The 15,801-nt window shown below is 43.7% G+C and overlaps 1 long non-coding RNA gene across 1 annotated transcript in view; it reads right to left on the reverse strand.

Annotated features, from left to right (window-relative positions):
- Window positions 1-1,469: 1,469 nt before the first annotated feature.
- LOC104862723 overlaps window positions 1,470-15,801 on the reverse strand; it is a 51,382-nt gene continuing 37,050 nt past the window's right edge. The window contains exons 4-5 of the long non-coding RNA XR_002025384.2: window positions 5,765-5,873; window positions 1,470-2,294 (exon numbers count right to left, since the gene is read on the reverse strand). This is a non-coding gene — a long non-coding RNA (uncharacterized LOC104862723). The remainder of the gene's footprint in view (window positions 2,295-5,764; window positions 5,874-15,801) is intronic.

Consider the following 15,801-nt stretch of genomic DNA (forward strand, 5'->3'; position numbering starts at 1 on the left):
GCCTTGCTTATATACTTCTCCCACAAATAAGCTGTCAAGCCTTTAGTTTCCTCACAGAAAAGTTGAGACAATAATATTTCTGCTTCAGAGTTATCTGATGCATCGAAAAGGATATACAAATCGTATCTGTGATTGTTTATACAAATTTTCCAATATTGACCTGACTTCAGCTCCTGTGTACTGTCCACAAAACAGTCTCTCATCGTGTATTTTAATTTTTATAATGTCGTGCATCAGAACATACTCACACTGGGTGCTTTTTTATTTGTATTTTGTCCACCAGTTGGGGAGAAAACAAAATACAGCTGGAATGATACTAATTGAAAAATTTGTCAAGAGGAATTTCAAGATGGGAATGTTGATATTTTCATAAAAATTCTCATCAAAGGAAAAAAAAACTCCAGTGATAAGATTAGTGTTTAAAGGTACCAAAAGATTACGCGTGGAAGGAGAATGCTTTTTTTTTTAGGAAATAATGCAGCCCCAAGTGGAATAAATAAATGCAAGATTGCACAGTCTAGAGTTTGTTTTTCTTTTTAAATCTTCCTTTATACCAAAGTGAGTGTTGTTTATTTCCCTGAAAATGAATCCAAAGCACAATGGAGTGACAAACAAAAGGAATTCAGAACTTTTATTCCTCAGGTATGTGTGGAGTCATTGCCAGTGGTAAATACATCTGTTAAGGGAAATATCCATAAAAGAGCTAGGGAGATGACGTCCCGACCAGGTTTCCATCACTAACAGTTAAAGCGAGAAAGGTGTTCCTCTTATTCCATTCCTTCTCCATTAACTCTGTGGTGTCTGTCTCAATCATTCCCAGTTTTACAGCTCTCAGATAACAAATAAGATTTACCACTTTGTTCTTACAGCTTTCTTGAAACTGGTTTAAAATTCACCAGTGTCTAGCATTAGGATTATGATTCCCATTTTACAGATGGCCAAACCAAAGACCTCACATCTCACAGCCTCCCCTGGTAAAAACCAGATGTTAAGAGAAGGGGCTCTTACTTAATTGTGTTTACTTAATTATTCCATCTCTCTGTTCAACAGGTAGTCATTCACGCATTAAAAGCAAAGTCTGAGTCTATTTCATCTTATACTGGGTGCTCTGTCAAATTATGTGCCTAACTCTGAAGTCCATTTTGGTACATTTCAAACCACTAGGATCCCAGAATATTATGTTATTTGTCGATAGCGTCTTTAGAGAAGTGTCAAGTTAAAATGCGATCATTAGGATGAATCTTAATCCATCCTGATTAGTATCCTTGGATAATAAGGAAATTATTTATGTATTTATTTTTTACACTATGTATTTTATATAGTGAACTGTGGCAAAGACATCTGTGGTAGAGAAAGGGCTGCCAAAAATTCTCACGCACTCCTGCACTTGAGGTGAGAAATAATCACCCTGGCTCTGCTACCAGAACTTGGTATATTTACATCACTATAAAATGAGGAAATGAGGAGTCACAGGGGAAGAAGATGGGGGATCAAAGCCAAGGAGAAAGATACCAGAAGCAGCCGGTCCTGCCACGCCCCAACACGGAATTCCACCTCCCAGACCGTGAGCAACACTGTTGTTGTGTGAGTCGCACAGGCTTTGCTCCGTCAGTGGTGTCACTGGGGGCCTAAAACACGCTCACATCTCCCGTCACACTGGCCACAGCACCGTGCACCTTTCCTGAAGCCATTGGTTGAAAAGTACTGCTCAACAGGGCGGGAAGCGAGCCCTGGCCTCACCCTAGACCCCCAGCCACGAAGCCGATGGAGACCCACAGATGAAAGCCTCCCCAGAGCGGCACAGTGCTCACCCACATTCTCCCACTTCGGCCCATTCCTCCCTGGTTTGGGCATCCAGCCTGTGCCTTCCTCCGGCTCCCAGTACAGCTGCCTGAGGGGAACAGGGCCGCCCTCACTTACTTCCAACTCTCAGCAGGCATCTGGTGCCGAGGGCAGCAGTTAGAGGGCCCAGGCCTTCCCCGGAGCCCACTCACCCTCTTGGTGTGTCAGGCAGAAGGAACCCTTACCGGGGACCTGCTTTGAGGTTGCCCAACTGGGACACCGTGGCATGCAACTGATACACTTCTGTTATGGTCAGAGACAAACGCGGCCCTCACAGAGCAACTCGGAGTTTCTTCTTCATTTCTGGTGTGTTTCTCTCAAACATAGCGTATTCCTTTGCAGTCCGGCCTTGTAGCCTTGGTCTTGTGAATTTGTTGGGCTTTGTATTCATTCCGAGGTAATAAGCTTCTCTTTTCTTCCCCTTTGCCAGTCCTTCTGAGTTATTTTTAAACCTGGAATGCAATCATGGAAATTCCTTGGGAAATAACTCTTCAGAAACCTGGCTCTAATTATTTCTATTTAGGATTCTATTGACAACTCTAATCCCCATGATTGTGCTTAAAAATGCATTGTATAAAAAAAAAGTAGCCCCTCTCACATGACAGCAGTTAGGAGCATTAGTTCTGTCATTCTCTGTAATTTCCCTCCAGCATTCACCTTATCCGGTGGGGTTCCCTGTTTTCCCCACAGGAACAGCTGAAAAATATCATGCAAAGGTTTTGCTGAAGAAAGTAGCTTTGCAATTCCGGAAATTGCCGAATGTCCAGAGTCGGCGTATCAAATGGACTCAGGCCGCAGTCCCTGGGTTCTGGAACTTCTGCAGTCCCTGGCGGGCTGTTAGGTCAGTGGGGGTGAATTGGATTCGAGCAAGCAGGAAAAGGAAGAGAAAGGAAATGGCATTTCGAGTCAAAGGAGCAACGCGAGCATTGGAACATGAGGCAAAGTCGCACGTATATTAGATAACTGTGCAGGAGGGTGGCTCGGGTACTCTAAGGGAGAGCTCTGAAGAGTGCCCCAGTTGGGCACAATGGCACACACCCGTCGTCCCAGCACTCTGGGAAGCTGAGGCAGAAGGATCACAGGAGGTTCTTATCCAAGCCTGGGCAATATAGCAACTTAACAAAACTCTGTCTGCAAATAAAACCTAGAACATGGGCCAGGGATACAGCTCAAGACAAGGTCCCGGGTTCATTTGCCAGAGCTGTCTCACTGGAGTGCACGCCACACAGTACAGAAGGTAGGGAGCCAGGAAAGTGACATAATCAATACTTGGTGAAAGATCCTGGGACGGTAAAGCCACTCATTTGAGGAGGGAGTTTGGGAAATCACAGAAAAGAAAGCAAAGGCTTTGGCAGTAATATGCTGAAAAGAGATAGTAGCAAGAACATAGATAAAACTAGACAGGTCAGAGTAGAAGGAGCCAGCGTTGGTAAAGAGATGGGTCGGGAGTGGCAGGCTGTGTGGAGGCTGGAAGGCGGGTGGCTGAGGCTGGGACCGGAGTAGAAAGCAGGGCATGTACAGGGAAGGCTGTGAGTCCATTCTGAGCTGTCCTGGATGGTGTGGGATGGTGTGGGAATGTCAACCCTGTCCCAAAGCTCCAACCACTCCCTTGCAAGAGAGATTTGAGCCACATGTGTATTTCTCAGCTCTGACGATGGAAGCTAATGTCAGGAGAGAGCTGAAAAAACCTACAGAGGATGCGCAGTGTGGAGAGGGAGGAAGTCTGCAGCCTGGATCCACAGACAGTGACACCTCTGGGTTGGGTGGAAGAAAGAAACGACGGGGAAGGGGAAGGAGAAGGATGGTAACAAGCGCAGAGCTTCTCACACAGAGTGGAAGAGTTTCGTGAAGGAAAGTCAGAGTGGGAAATGGCCCAGGGAGGTGAATGTGATGTGGAACAAGATGCGGAACCCTCAGGTCATGAGCTACCTTGGAGGGAGCGTTCACAACCCCACAGCTCTGCAACAGAGTGCAGAGGTTGGAAATGGCACAGCCTGTGGCCCTGCTAGGCAGAAAAGGAAGTGAGTTCACTGAGGGTGTCTTGAAAGGCAATGTTGGAATTCTCCCTCCCTCTCTGTCTCTCCACCCCCTTTCTCTCTGTCCCCTCCCCCATCTTTGCCTCTTTCCCTCTCCTTCCCTCTTCCTTCCTGGCCACCATGCGATGAACAGTCTTCCTCCACCCCAAGTTCCTGCCATGATATGTGAGGCTGCCTCAGGCCCAAAGCTACAGAGCCAAGTGACCATAAACTGAAGCCTCTGAAATCATGAGCAAAAGCAAATCTTTGTTCTTCATAAGTTGATTGCCTCGGGGGTATTCTGTTACAGGGATAGAAAGCTAACACTCTTCCAGAAGTTTAGTAATAACAGATAAAAGCAAGTTGGAAAGAAGTGTGTTCAATGCAGGAAAACAAAAAGCAAACACAGACATCACAAGGAGTGAGCGGTGGCATCCCATGATGGACCCAAGCCAAACTTGGAGTGCTGTCTTACTCTTTTTCTAAATCTCACAGATTATTCTACCATTAAAGGTTTGTTACTATTCCAGGAGTTCTTCCACTAACCGATGGTATTTTCTTTTCCTTTTTTCCACATTTGGTCATGATGTGTAATCGTGTTTTTTAAAATTTATTCTTTTTAAAACAGTATTGTATATGTTTATGGGGGTAGAGTGACATATTTTAATATATGTTTAATCGATGGCATTTTATATTTGCTAGTAACATTTTAGGAGATTAGGATTTGTTTGTACAAGTGATATCCTTCATAATAGTGCAACTTATTCTGGTTCCTCTTGCTTGTCCCTTTGATGCCCCAAAAAATACCCTGTGGAGAGTCACTTTCTGCTTACTTGGGACTCCTGAGATTTCTCTCCAAGTACTTCTATGTACCAAGAGTCTACAGCCAAGTGTGATCAGCCAACTCCAAGAGTGACCCCGGAGGTTTGTATAAGGAGTGAGCCTCTCTGGCCCGGGCTATGGTGACCAGCCAGCTGGTACCACCGTGTTAGCATGAGGCCCCCACCTGAATGATGAGGTGTCTCAGAGCTGTGGTCAAACTTTTTCTATAAACTTGAGCTGAGACCACAAACTATTAAGTGCAACGTGTCAGCTAATAATTATTTAATGTTCAATGCCAAGAAAGTTTTCCTCATGACAAGTGGCCTTGAAATGAGAACCACCTTGTTTACAAAGCCAACAGGGCTTTTCTGACTAAGCCACATGCAAAGTCTCTGTGTATGTACAGTTTTGCTTGGCTGAGATTGACTCTGAGTAGAATGAAAGCTTTGTCTTCTCTACTTCTCTCACCTCGAGTTTCTGTTTTATTAAAGCAAGTAATGGAGCTGCAGAAGACATGAATGCATTTTTGTGTGCCTTAACAGTTATTAAGAATGACTGCTCCTTTCTATTTAGCTGTACTTGTATTTTATATCACACATATTTTTAAATTTTGAAATCACAGAATAGATTATATGTAATGCAATGTATACATTAAAATTACTCACAATCCCACCACCAAATGAGCACATTTTGAACACTGTGCGCTTACCTTGATATGCAGGAACACATATGTAAAGGTATAAAACATAAGATTTCCATAGAAATTATTTCATGGTGGCAAAGAATTCCATTGTTCAGAGGTTCCATACTTTATTTTAGTAATTAACTATTGCTGGATGTTGAGGCCGGATCCAGTTTGTTACTATTTTCAGTGATATTGAGAATAATTTTACACATACAAAAATATATGTATCACCCAAAAGGACTGGCAATATTTCAAATCAGAGAGTAAGAATATTGGTATAAGGTACAGTTCTTAAGTAGTAGTTTCAGTTTCAACAACCCATTATCCATCCCAAAAAACCCTAAAAATACAGTGGAAAACTCATGACAAATTTTTACATATTCTTTTTTATTGTCCTGACCTCATTTGGTGGCCTCCAGTTTAGGTGCAGAGTCTGGGCCTGTTCGGGAGGCCTTCAACTTGGGCTTCTTTCTTAGGGAACCAGTGCGTCCCTTCTCAGATGTTAAGTTCTGTTTGCAAGACACAATGGTAGAGCAAAGGTTTGTCTAGAGGAAGTCCCTGCTCAGGCTCAACAGTTTGCTGGGTTGGAAAGCAGTGACTGAAGGGCATCCATTGCCACGAGTCTCCCTTCCCACACTGTCCCGTGGGGCAGACAGGTAAGAATCAACTCCGGATGCATCTATGAATTATGTGCATGTTTCCCTTCTACACTAGAAGGACAGAATCCACGACGAGACCATGCTGATACCCACCAGGCTCCTGGAACCCGGTGTTTGCTCCCTGTGACCTTGTGCTATCTGGCTATTGCAATGACCTCGTGCTATCGAGGAAAGGAAGGGCCAGCCTTCTTCCCCTTTGTGGATGAAAATGGAAGACAGAATGCAATGAGGACAGATAGCCTAAGAAGAAGGGAACAGCCTTCCTTATTCCTGTAAGAAGGAATAGAGGATTCTTTCAGGCTGGAAGAAAAAAGATATACCGATCAGAGCCAGGAAACAGTTGCTTATCAGACACACAAACAAATTAAATCCAAGTCAGTGCTAAGGCTCCAGGTCAGAACACAGAGAAGGATGTTAGGAGGAAAAGGTGCTGGGTTCTTGGCCCTGGCTGTTGGGCACAGAGGAAATTTGCAGGCACATGTGGCAGCCAGGTCCTCTCTCGAGTCAGAGGTGCCCTGAGGGTCCCCTGTGGTAGAGACTTGCACATCCAGGTGTGATAAAGCTGGGATCACCCATGCCTCTGCTCTTGCACACCTGGCTTGTTAGGCTGTAGGAGGAGGTGTGGAAGAGCCACAGGCCAATTCAGAAGAGTCCCTGTTTATTTAATCAGCATAGATTTCAGGCTATGCAGCAAATATACTCCTGCTTCTCTGCCCCTTTCTCTGCCTTATGTTGGTCATTCATTCAGAAAAAAACTAAATGGGCAATAACTTCAAACTGAGGGCTTTTAACCAGTGGAAAAACACTACTGGGGCCACATACAAATGTATCTTACTCCCCCCTTCACCCACCTTAAATTTCAAGGATAAAGAATAGCTGTTGGGCACGTTGCCATCTGGAACCGGGCACTGTGCACCCTCACAGAACACAAAGGCCACCTAGGTGCCCACCCAAGCTTTCCCTGAGAGCCCAGGGAACTCTTCACCCAGCCTCTTCTATTGCCATCTGCAGTCCAAGGGCATAAGCCAGCAGTCAAGAGGCTGAAGTCACACAGGGAGTGTGTAAGGGTTGCACAAGCTAATGTGTAACAAATAGGCAAAGCACCCCAGCAACGTGTGACAGCAGGTATTTGGTTCAGTAGTCCCTGAGCTGGGCCAGGGGCTCACTGCTAGGACAGCTGTGGGCTGACTGGAGCCCAGCTCAGGGGCTTTGTCTATCTGGGGTCCAAGAAAGCATGGAGAACAGAAGTCGCTTTTACAATTAATCTACTACTCCATGAAACATTGTAGGCAGAAACATTGTAGGACGAAAGGCTATATAAGCCAACTTCACCTTATTGCTAAAAAAATACTCAAGGCAACTGACTTATAAAGAGAAAATGTCCACTTCACTAACAGTCTCAGAGTTACAAGGGCAGGGTGCCTGCATCAACTCAACTCTGGTGAAGGTGGTAAGTGGTGGCACATCATGGCAAGAGAGCACATAGAAAGAAAATGGAGCCAGCAAGCAGAGAGAGGGAGAGAGAGACGAGGGTCCCACAATCCCCTTTGAGAAGACACCCAAAATGACCAGAGAGCACCCCCATCTAGGCCTTACCTCGTAAGGGTTCTAATAGCACCAGGCTCAGAGTCAGACCTTCAAACACATCAGCCTTGGGGTCATTCAACTACCAGATTGCAGTACACCAGTTGTCCCCATCAAGGCCACATTGGATGAGCAACATGCAGCCTGCCTCCCGGCATCTGAGAGATCCACAATGGCAGAAAACCACCCCGCTGAGCCCAGCCCAGATTAGCAGAACCAGCAGACATGTGAGTAATGTGTGGGTCACCAGTGGATACTCTAAGTGATTCAGTGAGGCCCAGGAATCTAAGTCCTCTCCCCAGTCAAATATTCCTACCTTGAATAATGCTATCCTCAGTAATATTTGTTGAACATGTTTGGCAATGAAAGATCAGTTGAACCAATGTGAATAATTAAGATCAAATTCTAAAGTGGTGATCTGTCATTGTAGTTTCCTCTAATCCCCACCAGGATGGGTACTCTGTGGATCAAAGACTTCACCAGCCTGCTCTCATCTTCTAATGAAGTGAGGGTCACTCAACCCATATTTATAAGCATGTTTATGTTGCCATTTATCATGGGTAAAATTATCTCAAAACACATTTTCTTTAATTTATTCAAAGTAGAATCAGATTATATTTCTCTCTAATCGAGACTGAGGTAGAGAAGCCAGATAGTGGAAAGAATGTTCCTTGAGGGCTGCTAAATTCCCAGCCCCACCTGCCCCATTATATCAGAAAGGTTTGCCCCAAACGGACCCAGAATGTGGAGAGAGGGCCCAGGAATGTCAGGATCACTGACAAAGCTACCCTCTCTTGATCCCCATTGTAATAAGAAAAATACGAATTTGAGAGTTCAACTATAAATGTGAATGGTAAAAATTATAGCCATTACTGCACCCTACTATAGATGGTGGTTAATTTACTTACAAAGAAAAGTTCCTTCAACCTATTCATTAAAAAGAGGAGATCTAGAAAGATGCTTGTTGAAGTACTCAATATTTCCATAGTTGGTATTTACTGAAAGCTTATAAATATTTAATAAGTAGCAAAAGTATTCTAGCATATGGGTCTTTTAAAATTAGCATTATATTACCCTTATCATTCCCCGGAGACTAGTAATTTTTCATCAGTCTTACTCATTGGTAATGTAGAAAAAAACAAGACAGAGTGAGATTTAGTTTTAGATGCCAGGAGTTTTGCTAGCCCTTGGTTTTATATATAGCAATAAAATTATTTTCTACTTAATTGTCTTTATTTTTTCACTGACCAGAGAATTAACCATTCCAAAATGAAAGTGGCATGGCTCAGAATTTATAGTGAATCCATGTGTCCCGAGGTGAAAACAGTGTTTTTCTAACTCACTTTCCTACATACACTCTTTGTTCAATTTTATAAGTTCCAGTTATAACTCTGATTAATAGGTTTTTTTAATTTCATGTTGTTCTGAGAGTAAAAAAGAGACAAATATATACAAGCTTAATAGAGTTGCAAGGCATAAATTTGAAATAATATCATAAAAGTGATTTCATGGTCCCCTGGTCCCATCCTTTATCTGTGAGCACCTACTAATAAACACATGGGATATTTGGACACAGAAATCACACAGCAGCTACTAAAGTAGTTGAGAATATTCCAAATGCTACATATCCCTGCTCACACCCCAGCAGCAGTAAAGTTCTTGGCACTCTGCTATTTTGATCTGCTTCCTAACAGCTCATTGGAAACAAGAGGAAATACAACAGTTTAGGGGCACTGACTATCCCGGGACTGAAGGAATTCTCCCCTCAGGGACTGAGAAACTCTTCTTACTCCAATTTTGTAAAATGATTAATTGAAAGTAAAACTCACGAGACTGATGTGGAAAAGTAACAGCTCTCCTCCTGAGAACACGTCCTACACAATGCCCTGTGTTGTGTAAGCGTAGTTGCTGTGTGGTGTCTGCTGTTGGAAAGCCCAGGCACACTCTGCAAGAAGGCTGAGACCCCAGGTCCAAGCACATGGCCACTACCTGGTAGTCACTCTATTCCTGGCACCAGTGCCACCCCAGGACTCTCCTATGCACCTCCACACCCCTGACTCCTGGGGTCACTGTGGGCCCGGAGTCACAGGGACCCAGGCAAAGGCAGATGGACGCCTCCTGCTCCAGAAGCTCTGCTCGCTTGCTCAGGTGTGTCTTCACTCAGGTGAGAAAGGCTAAGCCCACTGACCCACACGAAGCCCTTGGCCAGGTGAGATATGCCCCAGCTCCAGTGTGTGTTACTTCATCATCATTATAGGGACAGCCAGAAAGTGCCTGGGCCATTCTGAGTCCACAGGAAGGAAACCCTTCACTATTTTAGCCATTTGCCTGCCCATGGCTTGTCCCCATCTTCACCACCCCGGCTGAGTGATTTCTCGCGTCTCAACTTTACTCTGTCATTTTAATGGGAGTGTAAACATATCTCGGGACTTTCTGTGGCCCTCCCCTCCTGGGACCCTTCCGTCTCCACTCAGCAATGAAAATGATGAGTTATTTAAAAATTTCAGAAACGTCATTGCTTTCTCCACGCATGATTACACTGGGCCTTCCATGTCCTTTGATCACAGAGCTGCGTGGCATGCTGGGCATTTTCATACATGAGTCACTAGAGCTGCAGCCGCCTACTGGAGTACTGCTTCGTACTATTAATAGAAACATATTTGGGTCCTGATGTTTCGGTGACATGTTTTTGTTTCCAGGGAGTTTTGAAAGCAGCACCCAGAACACGGAAGAGGGAATTCCTGGAGCTCACATCGCAACACATATGGTCCACCTTGTGTCCATTGGCTCCAAACCCATGGATTCAACTGATCACAGGTCAAACACTGTGTCTGCACTGAACATAGAGACGTTTTTCCTCCCTCAATATAACAACCATTCCCACAGCATTTAGGCTGTCTTAGACATTATAAGTCATTCATTTAGAGGTGATTTAAAGTACAGAGGAGGAAAGGTGTGAAGAGTCTCCCTGTCCTCCAAATAGAAACTAATCTATCCAATTTATGAGAGACAGGAAGAAGTAAAAAAGCTCAGAAAGCTTGAATCTCCGGCATTCCTGACCTGGGGGCCAAGCATTTTGTGAATTCCAAGGCAGCTTTGGGGTGAGAAAGAGAATCCAGCCCTGGAACAGGCTGAGACAACTTTAAAAAACTGCTGACAGCTAGAGAGACAGTTGCAGAAAAAAATGACAGTTTCCTGTCTGCTCCCAACTGGCATGAAAACATAAAGACATTTAGCCTGATGCAGAAGTTCAAAAGTGGAGAGCCGAGAGGATCAGGGATGTGGATAGACATAACTGTGACTCTGTGTGCCAACGTCTAAAGAACAGGCAGAATTAAGGATAGCCTGGTGACTTTCAGGGAAAATAACCACTGCTAAATCCTACACCCTTAGACCTGGTGACAGTCAGACAGGGTGGGGTACAGAGAGAGCCTAAGTTGTCAAGCAGCATGTTCCAGAAATTAAGGGACTCAAAATAGAAATTGTGTTCAGGTATACAAAAACAATGCTATCTTTTATTTTGCACACCCAAATTTGGGGATTGAAACTCAGATGTGCAACATAAGCAGATGCCTCCTTAAATGCCAGGATAGTAAACAAGCAGTCCTTTCTACACACAATAATTTCATCCTTTGGGTGCACAAGCATGGACCTTTGATGAACCAGGGAGCACAGTTAGGATAGGACATGTGGGGAAGATGGCAGCTCCTGGCCATCTGACCTACAGTTTTCTGGCTCCTTGTCATTTTTCACCTAACATCACCATCAGAACTGGTCTTCTCTGATTGGCCTGGCTTTGTCAGACTTAACACACTAAGGGTGCACCTTGACCTAACAATGGACCCCAGAGTTCACACCTCCCTTTTGGTCACCCAATGTCTCTTCTTGGGCTTTCAACAACAACAAAATTACAAAGTGTGATAAAGGTAAGGAAAAACACATTTGAAGAAATAAAGGAAGCATTAGAAGTAGGTCCAAGAAGCCACAGCTTTGGGCATTATCAGACAGGAAATTGAAAATAATTATGATTAAAAGACTAAGACCTCGAATGGAAAAAGTAGACAATGTAGAATGGATGACTAAAGGAAGGGGAAAGCTGGAAAATCTAAGAAAGAATTAAAGCACCACAAATTAAGAGCATTATGATAAATTAAAAATGCTTTGATGAGCTCATGAGAAGACTGGACTTAACCAAGAACCCATGAGCTTAAGGACAGCTCAAAAGAAATATCCTGAGCTGAAAGGCAAAGAGAAAACTGGAATGGTTAGAAAAAAAAAGATAAAATATTCAAGAAATAAAGGTATAGTGGGAATCCCAGAAGGAAAAAAAGATGAGTCAGAAGAAAAATTCAAGTAATAATGGCTGAGGATTTTCTGAAATTAATGACAGAGACCAAACCCTCAGATTGAGGAAGATCAGACACTGCTAAGCAGAAAAATATTCAAACAAATCTAAATCTCAGTGTACCAGATTTAAATTGCTGAGCACCAAAGACAAAAAGGAAAATTCTGAAATCAGGGTGGTGGGAGGTGACACCTTACCTGTAGAGGAAAAAATAAGACTTTTGTAGACTTCTTGCAGAAACTATACAAACAACAGGAGAATGAAATGAAATATATAAAATGTTTTTAGGGAAAAATCAACCTATAGAATTCTAGGTGGGAGAAATTACAGTTCAGAAAGGAAAAAGGAATAAAGGCTTTTTCAGGCAAGCAAAAACTAAAGGAATTCACTGCTAGCAAGGAATGTTTTAAAAGGTTATTCAGGCAGGAAGAAAATGAAACACAAACACACATAAAGGAAGGAAGTGCATTATAGGAGAAAACAAAGCAATTTGTTTTCCTTCCTCTAAACTGATCTAAAAGATAACTGTTTGCTAAGGATGTAGCTCAGTGGCACAGCATCTGCCCAGCACAAACAAGGCCTGGGTCTGATTCCCAAAATTACAAAAAATAAAAATAAAATAAAAACTGTGTGTTTAAATAGTAAGGGTAGCAATGTACAAGGTGCCTATACCATATACAAAAAAGGAAATGCATTGCAAAGGTGTCATAAGGGTCAGGTGGGTGGGAATCAGGAATTCTTTTCAGTAACTACCTGCCAGGCATGAGAAGCATTCAAAGGGTGAGTGAGATTAGTTTTAAATGTGTACTGCCTGAAGAGTTTGTTTTACTTTTCTTTTCATTTCTTCACTGATCCACTGGTTGCTCCAGAGCACAATGTTTAATTTTCATGTATTTGCAAATTTTCCAAAGATTTTCTTGTTATTGATTCTAGTTTTTTTTTTCTTCCCCATCATGGACAGAAAAGATATTTGATATGATCTTCACTTTTTAATGCTTTCAGGCTTGTTTTGTGTCTTACCATTTTATCTATCCTTGAGAATGGTTCATGTGCAGCTGAGAAAATATGTATCCTGCAGCTGTTGGATGAAATGCTCTACAAATGTCTGGTAAGCAGTTTATACCAAATATTTTGTTGATTTTCTCTCTGGATGATCTGTCTTTTGCAGAAAGTCGGGTGTTGAATCCCTCTGTATTACTGTATCACCATCTGTTATCACTTCTACTCAGCAGAGTACTAGAATTCTGAGCCCAAGCAATTAGGCAAGAAAAAAAAATAAAGGCATTTCCTCTCTCTCATTACCTTTTCTGCCTTGTGTGCACCATGTTGTTTCTCCTCTGTGATCCTTGTTTGCCTTCCAGCCTTGGAGCCAACTTATTATGGACTCAAACCTCTATGAACTATGAGCCAAATAAACCTTTCCTGTCCACAAAGAAATAGGCACCTAAATTGGAGGGAAGTAAATCAAATGGTCCCTGTTTACAGACAACATGATCTTATAGATAGAAAATCCTAATGACTCCACCAAGAAACTATTCAGACCAATAAATGAATTCAGTAAAGTTATAGGATATGAAATCAACACACAAAAATCAATATTTGCATACACTAATAGAGAACCTGAAAGGGAACAGTGCCATTCACTGCAGCTACAAGAACAAAGTACTTAGAAGTAAATTTAATGGAGAAAAGATCTTTACAATAAAAACTATAAAACACTGATAAAAGAATTTGAAATGGATACAAATAAATGGAAAGAGGTCCCATATCCACAAACTAGCACAATTAATATTGTCAAAATGTCCACATTGTCCCAAAGGATCACAGATTCAGTACTATCCCCATCAAAATGCCAATGGTGTTCTTTTACAGAATAGAAAAGCAATCCTAACACTTGTATATAATCAGAAAGAACTGGTATATTTTAGGTATACAATATAATAACATTTATCATTGGAGATTTGTACCTTTACATGATCTGTCTTGGTTCTTATTTGTTCCCCATTCCCCTGCCCTCTCTTCAACCCCTCTACCCCTCCCTATTTACAAAGACTTTGTTTCCGTTTTTTTCATTTTCTCGTATTAATTCCATAGAATCGAATGCTCTTTACGAAAGTCCCTAAAATACACATGAGAGAAAGGGCCGTCTCTTCAATAAACGGTGCTGAGAAAAATGGATATCCACATGCAGAAGAATAAAATTAGACCCTCATTTGGCAAGGCCTAGGCAACAGCAACTCAAAATGGATCAACAAGTTAAATATAAGACCCAAAATTCTACAGCTGCTAAAAGATCACACAGAGAGAGCTGCACGGCAGCAGTCTGCGCAAGGGTTTCTTGGATGAGACTCCGAAAGCAAACACAGACCGATGGGACTAAGGAGCTTCTGCTCTGCAAAGGAAACAATCGCCAGAGTGAAGAGACAGCCTGCAGGATGGGCAGTTAGCATCCAGGACACAGTGTGCTTCTCCCTGCCTTACTGCGACTGCCAGTCGTTCACATCTGTGACAATTCTCAGTGCCAAGAGCGGACGGGTGTGCTCCTGCCTGTGCCGGCTGTCCCTGTCGCCATCTGCGTCTCCCTGGTGGTACGTAGGGTGCAGGGCTTTCCCTAGACATCCACTGCGGCTAGCGTGACCATTACACCCAGCTGTGCTCACTGTCTGCTGAACTATCTCTGTTGGCCTCCTCCCTCTTCACCAAAGTGGGGACCTAAAAGGTACAAAGTAACTTAACTGTCTTATATTTTATGATCATGCCAATCTAAGATATCTTCAAACATACATGGCCCATACCTATGGAAATGTAGCCTATGTTTGATCTTTTTTAATACTAGAAAAATTAGTAACATTTAATGCAGAAGAAAAAAGGCAGTTTAAAGTAGGATTGTGAGCTAACAGGCTGGACTGATGTCACATGTGAAGTTATCCGGGAGGGAAACCTTCCATAACCTCGAAAGTCAGTGGTGTGCGAAGTGCCTTCTGTGTCCCCAGATATGCGGTGGTAATGGCTGCTTCACCACAGGCTTTTACCGTATTCTGTGCTGCAGCTCTTTCTCGGGGGTCTTTAAAACTTCTCTCGTGTTTGGAGCCCTCTCACACCTTCCGGGAAGATGTATGCCCCTCTGCCTCTGCACTCCCGAATCTCCTCCCTGGCGAGCAACTTGCTGACACTGGAGAGCTGAAGTCAGACGTTGAGGTCACTGTGCCCCCCTGTAGCGGGAGCTCCCCAGAACGCGCAGCATCGGCCAGAAGCACCTTTGCAGCCCGTGGGCGTTCAGTATGGAGGAAAAGAAGGAGGGAAGAAAAGAGAACGACAGAAAGAAGAGAAGAGAAATGGAAGTTAGGAGGAAAAGAGTTACACGGCCTCCCTCATGGTCAGAAGAAACAGCACGAACTGGCCTTTCAGCCTGCACATCCTTGGATGAGGCGGAGCCGGGCCAGAGGGAACAAACACACAAACGTGTGGAATTCCGTCTCCGCGTGAGCCATGCCTTACAGAACTGAGTCAAGCTCTTGGGGGCGGCTCTGCCCTCCCCTGGGACAACAGGGCCCCACCAGGCTCACACCGCCTGGACTTCCCACAGAGGGCTTCGCGCTGGGCGGCACAGTCCGTGGGTGCCTCACAGCTTGGGGGCCCGCAAGCCTGGGATCAGGGTCACCGTGTGCTGGAGATGCTGGGGAGGGTCCGCCCCGGGCTTCAGTCCTCTCATGGTGTCTTCCTGTGTGCAGGACCCGCTCACTTGAGAACAGGACCCACTCCGGCCTTCACCCTGAGGCCCATCCTCCGCTCTCTTTATCTTCTGTTTTGAAGCAGGGCCTCCCTATATCACTAAGTGGCCTGGGCTGT

Source organism: Fukomys damarensis, unplaced genomic scaffold (assembly GCF_012274545.1).
Source record: "Fukomys damarensis isolate Sample0158 unplaced genomic scaffold, DMR_v1.0_HiC HiC_scaffold_17, whole genome shotgun sequence".
Lineage (NCBI taxonomy): Eukaryota > Metazoa > Chordata > Mammalia > Rodentia > Bathyergidae > Fukomys > Fukomys damarensis.